Source organism: Acomys minous (assembly GCF_964271855.1).
Source record: "Acomys minous genome assembly, chromosome: 7".
NCBI lineage: Eukaryota > Metazoa > Chordata > Mammalia > Rodentia > Muridae > Acomys > Acomys minous.
In genome coordinates this window covers 75,561,062-75,572,064 of record NC_140488.1, presented here as the reverse complement: position 1 = coordinate 75,572,064, position 11,003 = coordinate 75,561,062, and the positions used below count along the sequence as shown (strand labels likewise).

The window sequence follows — 11,003 nt, the reverse complement described above, 5'->3', positions numbered from 1 at the left end:
AAAACAAAGGGGTTAGAGAGGGCTTGTCCATAGTGGGAGCAAACCTGAGTTTGTGTTCTCTAGTAGCTTACTGGGCGAGGGAGAGAAAAAAGACCGCAAGAACAGTGAATCTGGTTTGCATTCCTTAGGATGGATGCTGTCTATCAATGGTCTTGTCTTCTTGGAGATTGGGCACCCATCCAGAGCAGAAAGAACTTGCTTCTAGACTTTACCTCTGGGAAAAGGGTTAACTAAGGAGGTTCTCTTCCTGCTCCATCCCCAGTGCCCACGAAGTAGGACTTAATGGGTAAAACTGGGTCTGAGGTAAAACACACACTTTAAATCCTGAATTCTTTAATAACTAGCCTGATAATCTTTTGTTTTAAAGATCTATTTGTTATGTGTGCCTACAGACCAAAAGGGGGCACCAGATCTCATTATAGATGGTTGTGAGCCACCATGTGGTTGCTGGGAATTGAACTCAGGACCTTTGGAAGAGCAGCCAGTGCTCTTAACCTCTGAACCATCTCGTTAGCCCCTAGCCTAATAATCTTGAGTAAGGATGGCACCAAAAGCAATAAGGAAGCTCCTGCTGATGCCAAAGGGAAGGCCTTGAGAGCTAAGAAGGCAGTGCTGAAAGGCGTCCACAGCCACAAAAAGAAGATCCACATTTCACCCACCTTCGGGCAGCCCAAGACCCTGAATCTAAGGAGGCAAACCAAACACCCTCGAAGAGTGCTAGGGTGAAACAAGCTTGAGTACTGTGTCATCATCAAATTCCCCTCACCACCTAAGCCTAACAACCCTAACAACCCTAACCCTCACCAAAACCCTAACTACCCTAATCCTAACAACCCTAACTACCCTAACCCTAACCAAAACCCTAACAACCCTAACCCTAACAACCCTAACCATAAGCATGAAGAAGATAGAGGATAAGAACACACTTGTGTTCATTGTGGATGTCCAGGTTAACAAGCACCAGATCAAACAGGCCATAAAGAGACTCTACGATACTGATGTGGCCAAAGTCCATACCCTGATAAGGCCTGATGGGGAGAAGAAGGAGTATGCTCGGCTAGCTCCTGATTATGATGCTCTGGATGTTGCCAGCAAGATTGGGGTCATCTAGACCAAGTCCAGCTGGCTAATTCTAAATACACACTTTATTCACCATAAAAATAATAATCTTAAGCAAATTCTGTGACTTCCCTGAGCCTCAGTTTTGTCCTGGGTAAAATACCAATACCAATACCAATTGTGCTATGAAGATTCAGCACAAATACTAGTAAAACAGTTAATATAAAACTATATATCTGTAATCATTATTCCCTTCTCATCCCCTGAACATTCCCACACTTTCACCCCAGACTAGGTCAGCAAGGCAAATTCCAGAGCAGTCACAATGAAGTCATTACATTTATTTATTACGGGGATATTCTCGTGCCATGTGGAGGTCAGAAGACACCTTGTATAAGTTCTTTGTTTCTACCATGTGGGTTCCAGGTCTGGAACTTGGGCTTTGGGAGCAAGCACATTTTCTGCTGAGCCATCACAACTGTCCTGACTTAGGCACACTTTTTTTTTTTTTGGTTTGTTTTTGTTTTTGTTTTTCGAGACAGGGTTTCTCTGTGTAGCCTTGGCTGTCCTGGACTCACTTTGCAGACCAGACTGGCCTTGAACTCACGGAGATCTGCCTGTCTCTGCCTCTCAAGTGCTGGGATTAAAGGCCACCACCTCGTAGCGATTTAGGTACTCTTAATGAGGCCCATATCAGATATTGGATGGAAAAGAAATGTAAGGACCAACATTCGCCCCCACCCTCCACCCAACCCCAATGGGGAATACAAGAAAGATGTAGTAAAAGAGTTAAGACCTTTGAAAGTACAAAGGAAACAGACAAAAGGAAGGCTTTCTCAATGGGGTCATATCTTGGGGAATTGAGAAATTTAAAAACTGGATGTGTTTTCTAGCTAGACTGCAAGTTCCCTCAGTCCTTGAAAACTATTATAAGAATATTCTTCCATTGGAAAGGAAACAGTAAAAAAGTTGAGTCTCTCCTAAAAATTAGTCCATAAGACTAATAGTCACACACACACACACACACACACACACACACACACACACATACACACACACACACACACGCACACACACACACAAAGAATAACAGCCACTCAGCCCTTATATCATGGCATTCTGGCTCAAAGATCCAGGGATGTCAGAGAATAAGGGAGCAGGCTGAAGCAGGGCAGGCCTTGACTTATGGGTCTCTCCCTCCATTGCTATTAACTGGTGCTAGGCCCTATGGGCAGCAGGGCAGCCCCACTCTCATCCAGATTTTTAAAACCTACACTGAATCATGACTCGACTTTCTTTCTATTTTTCCCCCTCAAGACAGGGTTTCTCTGTGTAGCCTTGGCTGTCCTGGAACTCACTTTGTAGACCAAGCTGGCCTCGAACTCACAGCGATCCGCCTGCCTCTGCCTCCCGAGGGCTGGGAGACTCTACTTTCTTATCTGGCTCTAGCTTTTCTCCATTTCTCAAATGAGCTTTTGAAAGAGCTTCATTATTGATTTCAACCTCTGGTAAAACAAACAAACAAGCAAAACAATTCATGAACTTTACCCTTCATCTCGATTCATGCAGTAATTGCCCTAGTCTAAGCTCAGCACATCTTCCCCATGCCTCCATCTTACTCCTGCCAAGGCAGCGGGACTCCCTGGCTGCCCTGCTTCAAACTGGAGAACTCGAATTCGCCCTCTTTCACCTGACACACGAGGCCCTTTACAATCTGCCTCCTCTACATCTGTGTGTCTTTACTTTTATCCTTCCTGCATTTCAGCCATAATAATTATTTACAGTTACTAAAGTGGCTGTAAGCAGCTAGAGTTTCGTAGCCTATTTCATGCTTTCTTTCCTGAATATTCTTTCCACATTGACTAGCTGGCACAATCTAATCTGTCTTGCAGATTACAGCTGAAAGGTGGTGTGTTTGGGGGTGGAATTCCTGGGTCTCCCGTCTTTTCTGGGCTTCTCCCTTCTAGTCATCTTACTGGCACCGTGCACATACTCCCTGGCCAGTTCCTGCCATGTCTCGTCTTGTTTATTCTCCTCCCTTCTCCTGATTTCCTTTAGTCCTTTAGTTGAACCTTATTCTGGGCCACGCACCCTGCCGATGTCAGATCCTCTCACCTACTCTGAGTGTACTGCTGTGATTACCCCCGTTTTGCAGCAGAGAAAACCAAGGCTTGATGATTGAGGTCAGTTGGTTAATGTCAGGCAGAATCCACAGTTAATAAGTGATGTGGTGGAGAACTTATGGCTTAGTCTTCACTTGCTTGAGGGATATAGTAACTCTTGGAGGAATTTGCTGAAGGGAGGAAGTGGAAGTCACATCTCTTTGTGGTCATTTATCTTATTGTCCTAGAGTCTATAGCTAATTACCTTGGGAACACCACAGTGGTCCATATCTGTGGCCTCTTCGATTTGAAATAGAGAACACAGTGGGGCAGGAAAGAAATGAGAGCCTTTCTAAAGAAGAAAAAGATACCAAGCTTCAGGCATTAGAGCTACCAAAGTTAAGAGTTTGCACAAAATCAGTGAGAAATACTTAGGATGAGGATGTTCAAAACAAAACAAAACAAAAACAAAAACCAAAAACAGTCCTGGGCAGAAGTGACTGGTGCTAGGTGAAGGATTAGCTTAGGGGCGGGGCAAGGGATGGAGGTTCAGAAGTTCAGGCTCCAACTGCCACCTGGTGGTCAGCCTTACAGAAGGCAATGAGTGGGTCTAAGGTTACATGCTTAAGGCACAAGGCATTTATTCTTCCACTTAGTCCTCTATCCATCTGTCGATGTATTCAATGTCTTCATTCAACAAAGTTCTTTTCTAATAGACACAGTCTGAAAACTAAGAACCAAACAAGAAAAAAGCCTCTTCTCGCTGAGCTCACATTGAACATTTGGGAAACGGACAAGCAAGTAGAGTGCTGTGGTGTAGTTCGGTGTGCTTAGGCACATCTAATACATATTAGATGATGCTGTGTTAGCTAGTGAATAGATAGGAAAAGGGGAAGGGAGGGGCGAAATCCTCTCCGTTGTAAATAAACCCCTGCTGAGAAGCTGCAATTTGAAGGAAAAAAAGACTAGTAGGAGGTAAAGGAGACAGCCCGCTGAGAGGATGCCTGTAGGAAGCTGGTTCTGGGTGAGAAAACAGCCTAGGAAAGATGGGAAGGTGGGGGCCAGTGTAATGTAACTGAAGAGCAATCAGGAAGCCATAAGACTGGAGCAGAGTGAAGAAGATGAAAAGCAATAGGGTAGAAAAGGAGCCCCAGTGAAGTAGGCAGAGGCTAAGCCATGTGGGGTTTTTTTTATACTGAATGAACAAGACAGGAAGCTATGGATGGTAATTTACTCAGGGTCACCTGATCTAGCAACTAGCACGTGGCATTATGTCTCAAAAACCTATGTTCTGTAGTACTGATAGGAATCAGACACACAGATAAAATAGAAAAGAGAGCGCAGAAATAGGCCTCCACAGATACACCTAATTGATCTTTGTCTTCTACAAAAGCAATTCAATGACTGATGGTCTTTCCAAAGAAATAAAGAGAGAATATGGAAGAAGGGAAGGAAAGAAGGTAGGTAGGAAGGAAGAAGTTCAATTGGACAATCAGAGTCAAATAGAGACTACAGAGATGGCTCAGCAGTCAAGAGCACTTACTGCTCTTCCTAAGGACCCAAATCTGGTTTGCAGCACCCACACAGGGTGGCTCACGAGCACCTGTAACTCTAGCTCCAAGGCATCAACACCACGATCTTCTGACCTTCTTAATACTTGTGGTACACACACACACACACACACACACACACACACACACACATTTTAATACATTTTAAATACATTTTAAATAAAAATTTACAGATAAAAGCCTTGAGACCTAGGACAGTGTTTTAGGCAACATCAAGAGCACAATCTATAAAAGGAAAGCTTGATACTAGAATTCATCAAAATTTAAACAAAAGTTGTCCAGACAAAGTGGCTCATACCCTTAATCCCAGCACTCAAGAGGCTGGGGCACACAGATCTCTATGAGTTTGAGGACGACTTTGTCTCAAAAATAGGAGAAAGTTTGCTCAATTGAAGATATGGGGTTTCTTTTAAGGCTTATTTATTTATTTATTTATTTATTTATTTATTTTATGCATATGAGTGTTCTGTCTTCATATACACCTGCAGGCCAGAAGAGGGCCTCTGATCCCAGTATAGATGGTTGTGAGCCACCATGTGGTTGCTGGGAATTGAACTCAGGACCTCTGGAAGAGCAGTCAGTGAGTGCTCTTAACCTCTGAGCCATCTCTCCAGCCCCTGACACATTTTATTCCTACAAAAACATGCAGAAGCACAGCAGCTTTATTTTTAAAAGACTTATTCATGTATTTTCTATATATGAGTACTGTCTTCATGCACACCAGAAAAGGGAAGCAGATTCCATTATGGATGGTTATGACCACCATGGAGTTGCTGGGAATTGAACTCAGGACTTCAGGAAGAGCAGTCAAGTGCTCTTAACCACTGAGCCATCTCTCCAGCCTGTAGAAACTTTATTCTTAATACCCTAAATCTGGAAACAACCAAGGTGTCCTTCATTAGGTGACTGGGCCAATAAACTATGGTATATCTACCACTGAATAGTACCTAGCAATAAAAAAAGGAACAAGCTATTGGTCCATTCAACAACCTGGATAAATCTCAGAGCATTGTACTGAAGGGGAAAAGCCAGCTCCAAAGGGTTACATAATATGTGACTTTATAACACTCCTGAAGTAACAAAATAATAGAGACAGAGACAAGAATTTTAGTTACCAGGGCTTAAGGGCCAGAGGGAGGACATTGGTGAATGTGCTTATAAAAGGGAAAACGTGAAACCAACTCTGCTGATGCAGTCCTGCAGTTCTAGCTACTCGGTAGGTGGAGGGAGAGAATGGCAAGTTCAAAGCCAACTCGGGAAATTTAGTGAGATCCTGTCTCAATAATAAACTTTAGAAGAAAGATACAGAGATACAGTAAAACTGGGATCAGGTGTGGTTCTTTAACACTACTGATGTTACCAATACTGCTACCATTGGCCCGACCTTTGTAGCCTGGAGCCCTCCCCTGTTTATCAGGTACAGCACAGGGGAAAGACTGGCTAGTCTGGGTAGGCGGCGGTCTCGGCTGTAAGTAGCAGGGAAGAGAAAGGCACAGTTGCTACTCTTTGCACACACTCATTAGACATTCCTAATCTGGTTCCCGATGAAAGCTTTCCATCTCTCTTGAGCCTGCTGGACATGGGGAACAGCTTTACCCATTTCCACAGCTCAAGCAGTCTCGGAGTCCTCAACAGCCATGCCCATGTCAAAATACACATGGGCAAAATACACAAAGATTTTACTTGCTCAGACCTTTCCTCTGCTCCCTACACAAAAACAAAACACCATGAAAAAAAATCTAAACAAGGAACTTAGGGTGTTAGATTAAAAGAAAAAAAAAACTGTGATGGTCTGCACTATCTCCATTTAAAAAATCAAATGGGAAAAAAACTCAACAGATTTGTGAGCATTTGTGCCTGCAAATGTAGTTCCTCATGGAGAGCTACTTATGATCTGACTTTAATAAGAGGATACTCAAGATGACAGTTCCTCCAACACTTATTTTACAAGTGGGAAAAATGAGGCTCGGGGATAAGAGGCTACTTGTTCAAGGTCACATGGCAAACAATAGTAGAAATAAAATTCGCTTCCTTCTCTGCTTCTATGAGGGACTCCAGAGGGATAAGGGCAAGTATGACCTTCTCTGCCTCAAACGCTACAGAATGGCTAGTTATGAGCTCCAGTAGGTAAGTACCTAGCCCAATACCTGGTACATAGTTAGTACTCTTTGAGCCAATCATTTCCTTAACCTCTTTGATGAGAGAGGGCATACTATGCCTTTACAGCTGGGATGGGCAGTTAAGGCTGCAGCTACCGCTACCACAGGGAGCCACATCTTTCTTCTGCCTCCTGTCACTCAGGTTCTAGAACTCTAGTATACAATAAACCTGGTGATATCCTGAGGGTACTTACCTTCTAAGAGGGTCACCATGGAGATGACTAAAGATGAGGGGCATTCCGTTTCTATGGTGACAGCCGGAGGAGCAAGGATGTGACTTGGAAGAAAGGTTGAGGTGCATGGAATCATTTCCATGGAGATGGGCAGGGGCCTCTCTGAGACTCACTTAAAGGTGGAGGTAGGGTAATTGAAGAAATAAAGCAACTTATCTCCATAGTGACAGATAAAGAAGGGGTGGGGTCCTCCAGAGAACAGCTGTCAGGAATAACTCTGATGCTAAGAAACTGCTAGAGGTTCTGATAGATGACATAAATTCATCTTCTGTGTCTCTAATGTGCCACATACTTGAGTGTAACAGACTCTGAGACCTTAGCACAGCTGACACCATGTTGGAGGCACCATTCTGAATTTAGAACCCAGCACAGAGGTCCCAAGAGCTGTCAAAATGAGAACAAAGACCTAATTCATCAGAGACCTAGCCCATAGTTACAAGATCCAAGAAAGTTCCTAAACGTACTAACCTTCTCTTTGGCTTCTGTAGTTTTGCTTCTCGCTAACTGTTCTTGCTATCCAAAGTGTATCAACCAGGATGTAGTTTCTGTACATAAAAAACAAAGGATGATGAGGCTTGGGGCTACATGATTTGGGCACATTCCCCATGCAGTTGCCAGCCAGCAATACAGACTTTCTATTTGGCTTTGAGAATGTCCATGTTGGGAGAGCAGAGCCCAGAGAGCCCTGAGAGAGACAGCCTAGAGAGGACGGCAATGAAGAGGACAAGGAAAATCAAGGCGATGAGACCCAAGGTCTGCAGCCAGCTCAAGGTCTGCATCACTGCAACTTCAGTTACCAATGTAGACGTCCAGAGAACTCTAAACCACAAGATGGCAAAGAGACAAAAACAGCCGATCCACCAGCTGAGACTGTCTGCTCCCAAGGCTGAGCAGGGTGGGGCTGAGTAAATGCCAGCTTAACATCTCTACCATCATCCAGTGCGGTCATCCAACAAGAAGAAATAAATATGAAATTCCACCAATAAGAAATGAACAAAGATTGGAGCTGAAGACCTGAACTGCTTGCTTTTTTATCCGTTGACCAGATACACTAGAACTATCTGCATTGTCTATGTAGCATTGGGTTTTTATTATTTTTACCTAAAGATGTCTCATTTTGGTAATGACAAATGTGTTTTTTGAGAAAATAAAGGCCTGTTTTTTTCTCAATACACCTTTAATGGTTTTTAAATAGTTTCATATCTGGTCAGGTTGAGATTTTTAAGAACTTCATTTTTAATTTGTAATAAAAGTTTACAACTTGGTTTTTTAAAAAAAGTCAACAAACTGCAAGCACCTCTTAATAAAGGTCTTAAATAATTAAAAAAATATTCTCTAGTAGAATTAACTTACAACATAGGGGAGACTAAACTAGTGGATCCACTGTGAACTCTTTCAGAACTGTTGGGTGGAGCACTCCAGACATTATCTAAATTCTGTAAAAATTGCTCTACAAATAGAAGAGGTATAGTCACTCTTGCTTGCCTTCCCTTGTCTATGAGGGCTGGAATTTTTATCTGTTCTATTCACCCTAGGCCTAGAACAGTGTTTTGAACACAGCAGACATTCAATAAATGCGCATGAATCACCTATTTCTTGCTACTGCTATCAATAAGTCTTAAGCTATGGAAATGCATCGCATTCCCTTCATACACTGCCACCATGCAAGACTTGGTTAGGGCATCATCTCTGATAAAAGGCCTTCAGTTATCAGCCCTCACAAACACACCTTATGGATGTTGCCATCCTAAACTCTGGGTATTACTCTAAAAGCATTTAGCACTCAACACTGAAATCTCTCTCCCTCACCCAGCTGTTACAGCCTCTGGTAGCAAGGCTCCCATATATTTCTATCCTAGCAGCTAGCACAATGCCTGGCATGGAAAAGGTTCTCACTAAATATTTAACCGAATTAAACACCTTGCCCTGGTCACCTGGGAAGAGGTTTCCCAATGGAAAAGATGCCTTCATAAGACTGGCTCGCAGGCAAGGCCTTTTCTCCATTCATTTTTGACAAAGAAGGGCTCAGCCCACTATAAGTGGTGCCAAGTCAGGGCAGGTGGTCCCAGTACCCACAACAAAGCAGTCTGAGCAAACCTGGAGTAGCTGCAGGCAGTATGGCCTGATTTAGGTCCATGATCTAACAAGCACTTTTGCTAACATGAGCCACCCTAACCATTCAGTTTTACTTCCTTTTACTTTCTACATACCTAGTAATATGTTCATTTTCCCCTTTGTCCTTCGATTTGGCTGTAGAGTGTAGTGGTTTTGAATGCAGGCTCTGGAGTCAGATCTGGGAACTGATCCTGCCTGAATGGTAACACTATTGGGTGAAAACATTAAGCTTTCTGGGCCACAGTTTTAATCATCTGTCAAACAGGTGTATGGTAGCACCTGTTTCTTTCTCTTTTTTTTTTTTTTCATAAAAGTTGTGAAGAGAACCCACTTACATTTTATTATAAAGGAATAGTCTTCAATGGGCTCACTTCACCAACTTCAAGGGTGAATACAGACACAGAGGAGGCAATTAGAGAAGAGGCCACATTCCCCCAGTGGGCAGAAGCACAGACATGTAAAAACACAGGTAAAGATGGGAATGTAAGGGTTGGTGATGCTAACTTAGATAATCACTTCAAGTCGACTGTGATGTCACTTGGGGGATTATGAAACCCATTTTCTTTACCTATAATGGTTATTTACTGAACCTGGTTGACTTGGGTAGCACCTATTCCTTATGGTGTTGGTGAGAATTGAGAAAAATGCATATGAAGTACTTTAGCACAGTCACTGGCAAGGAGTGAGCACTCAGAGGTTAGGTGTTGCTATTATTAGGCAGTCATGCATTCTTCATTGTGTCCCTTCTTAACAGCTGTTGAGCGGGGGTTTGTCAAAATGAAGAACATACTTTCTGGCCTTAAGGACCTCTAGGTCTACTGAGCGACAGATGTGAGACTAAAGACAACCACAATGCAGTACCATTACAGAGAACAGAATAAAGTGCTGTAAGGGCTAAGAGGGGGGCTGGGAACTCAGACCCTAGATTCACTGTCCAGCGTGGAAGGTGTGGGAAGACGCTAAGAGAGGGGCCTCACCTGCAGAAGGAAGATCAGCAAATGCCATCTTAATGCTTCTGTAACTGTGATAAAATACCTTGGGGAGTCAAGTGCTTATTTCTGCTTACAACTCCCTGGTCACACTCCATCACTGAGAGAAGTCAGGGCAGTAACTCAAGGTGGGAACCTGGAGGCAGGAACTGAAGCAGAGGCCAAGCAGAGCTACTCTGTACTGCCTTGTTCCCTTGGCTTGCTCGGGCTGCCTGTTTATATCATCCAGGACCGCCTGGCCAAATTGTAGAACTGCTCCCAAGGGACAGCACTGGGCCCTTCCATATCAATCATTAATCAAGAGCCCGCCCTATAGACTTGCCTACAGGCAATTCTTATGGCGCCATTCTCTCCATTTAGAGTCTCTCTCCCCAAATAACTCTAGCCTGTGTCAAGCTGACCTAAAACTAACCAGCAGAAATGCCTTCTGCTCTAATCCCAGTACCCAGGAGGCGAAAGAGAGAGGCTTATGAGTTTAAGACCAGCCTGGTCTACAGAGAGAGAAAATGCAAAGAAGTGCCCGGAGAAAAACTAACCTTTGAATTAAGTCAGGAATAGTGAATAGAAATTTGCCGTGGGGGGCGGGGAGAACACTGGAGGCAAAAGACACAACCCATGCAAATGGTTAAAGAGCCAAAGAGAGCACGATAAGGAATTAGGAGTTTGCTACAGATCCAGCTTAGTATCCATGAAGAAACACAATGAAAGGAAAGTCAGCAGGCAGATCAGAAAGAAGAGATCCTTTAAGTCATGTTAGGCGTCTGACTTTTAACAA

The 11,003-nt window shown here is 43.4% G+C and overlaps 1 pseudogene across 1 annotated transcript; it reads left to right on the top strand.

Annotated features, from left to right (window-relative positions):
- Positions 1–541: 541 nt before the first annotated feature.
- Positions 542–1,137, top strand: LOC311601221 (large ribosomal subunit protein uL23-like; annotated as a pseudogene). Its single transcript has 2 exons — positions 542–773; positions 886–1,137. The product of its transcript is annotated as a large ribosomal subunit protein uL23-like (transcript).
- Positions 1,138–11,003: the final 9,866 nt, after the last annotated feature.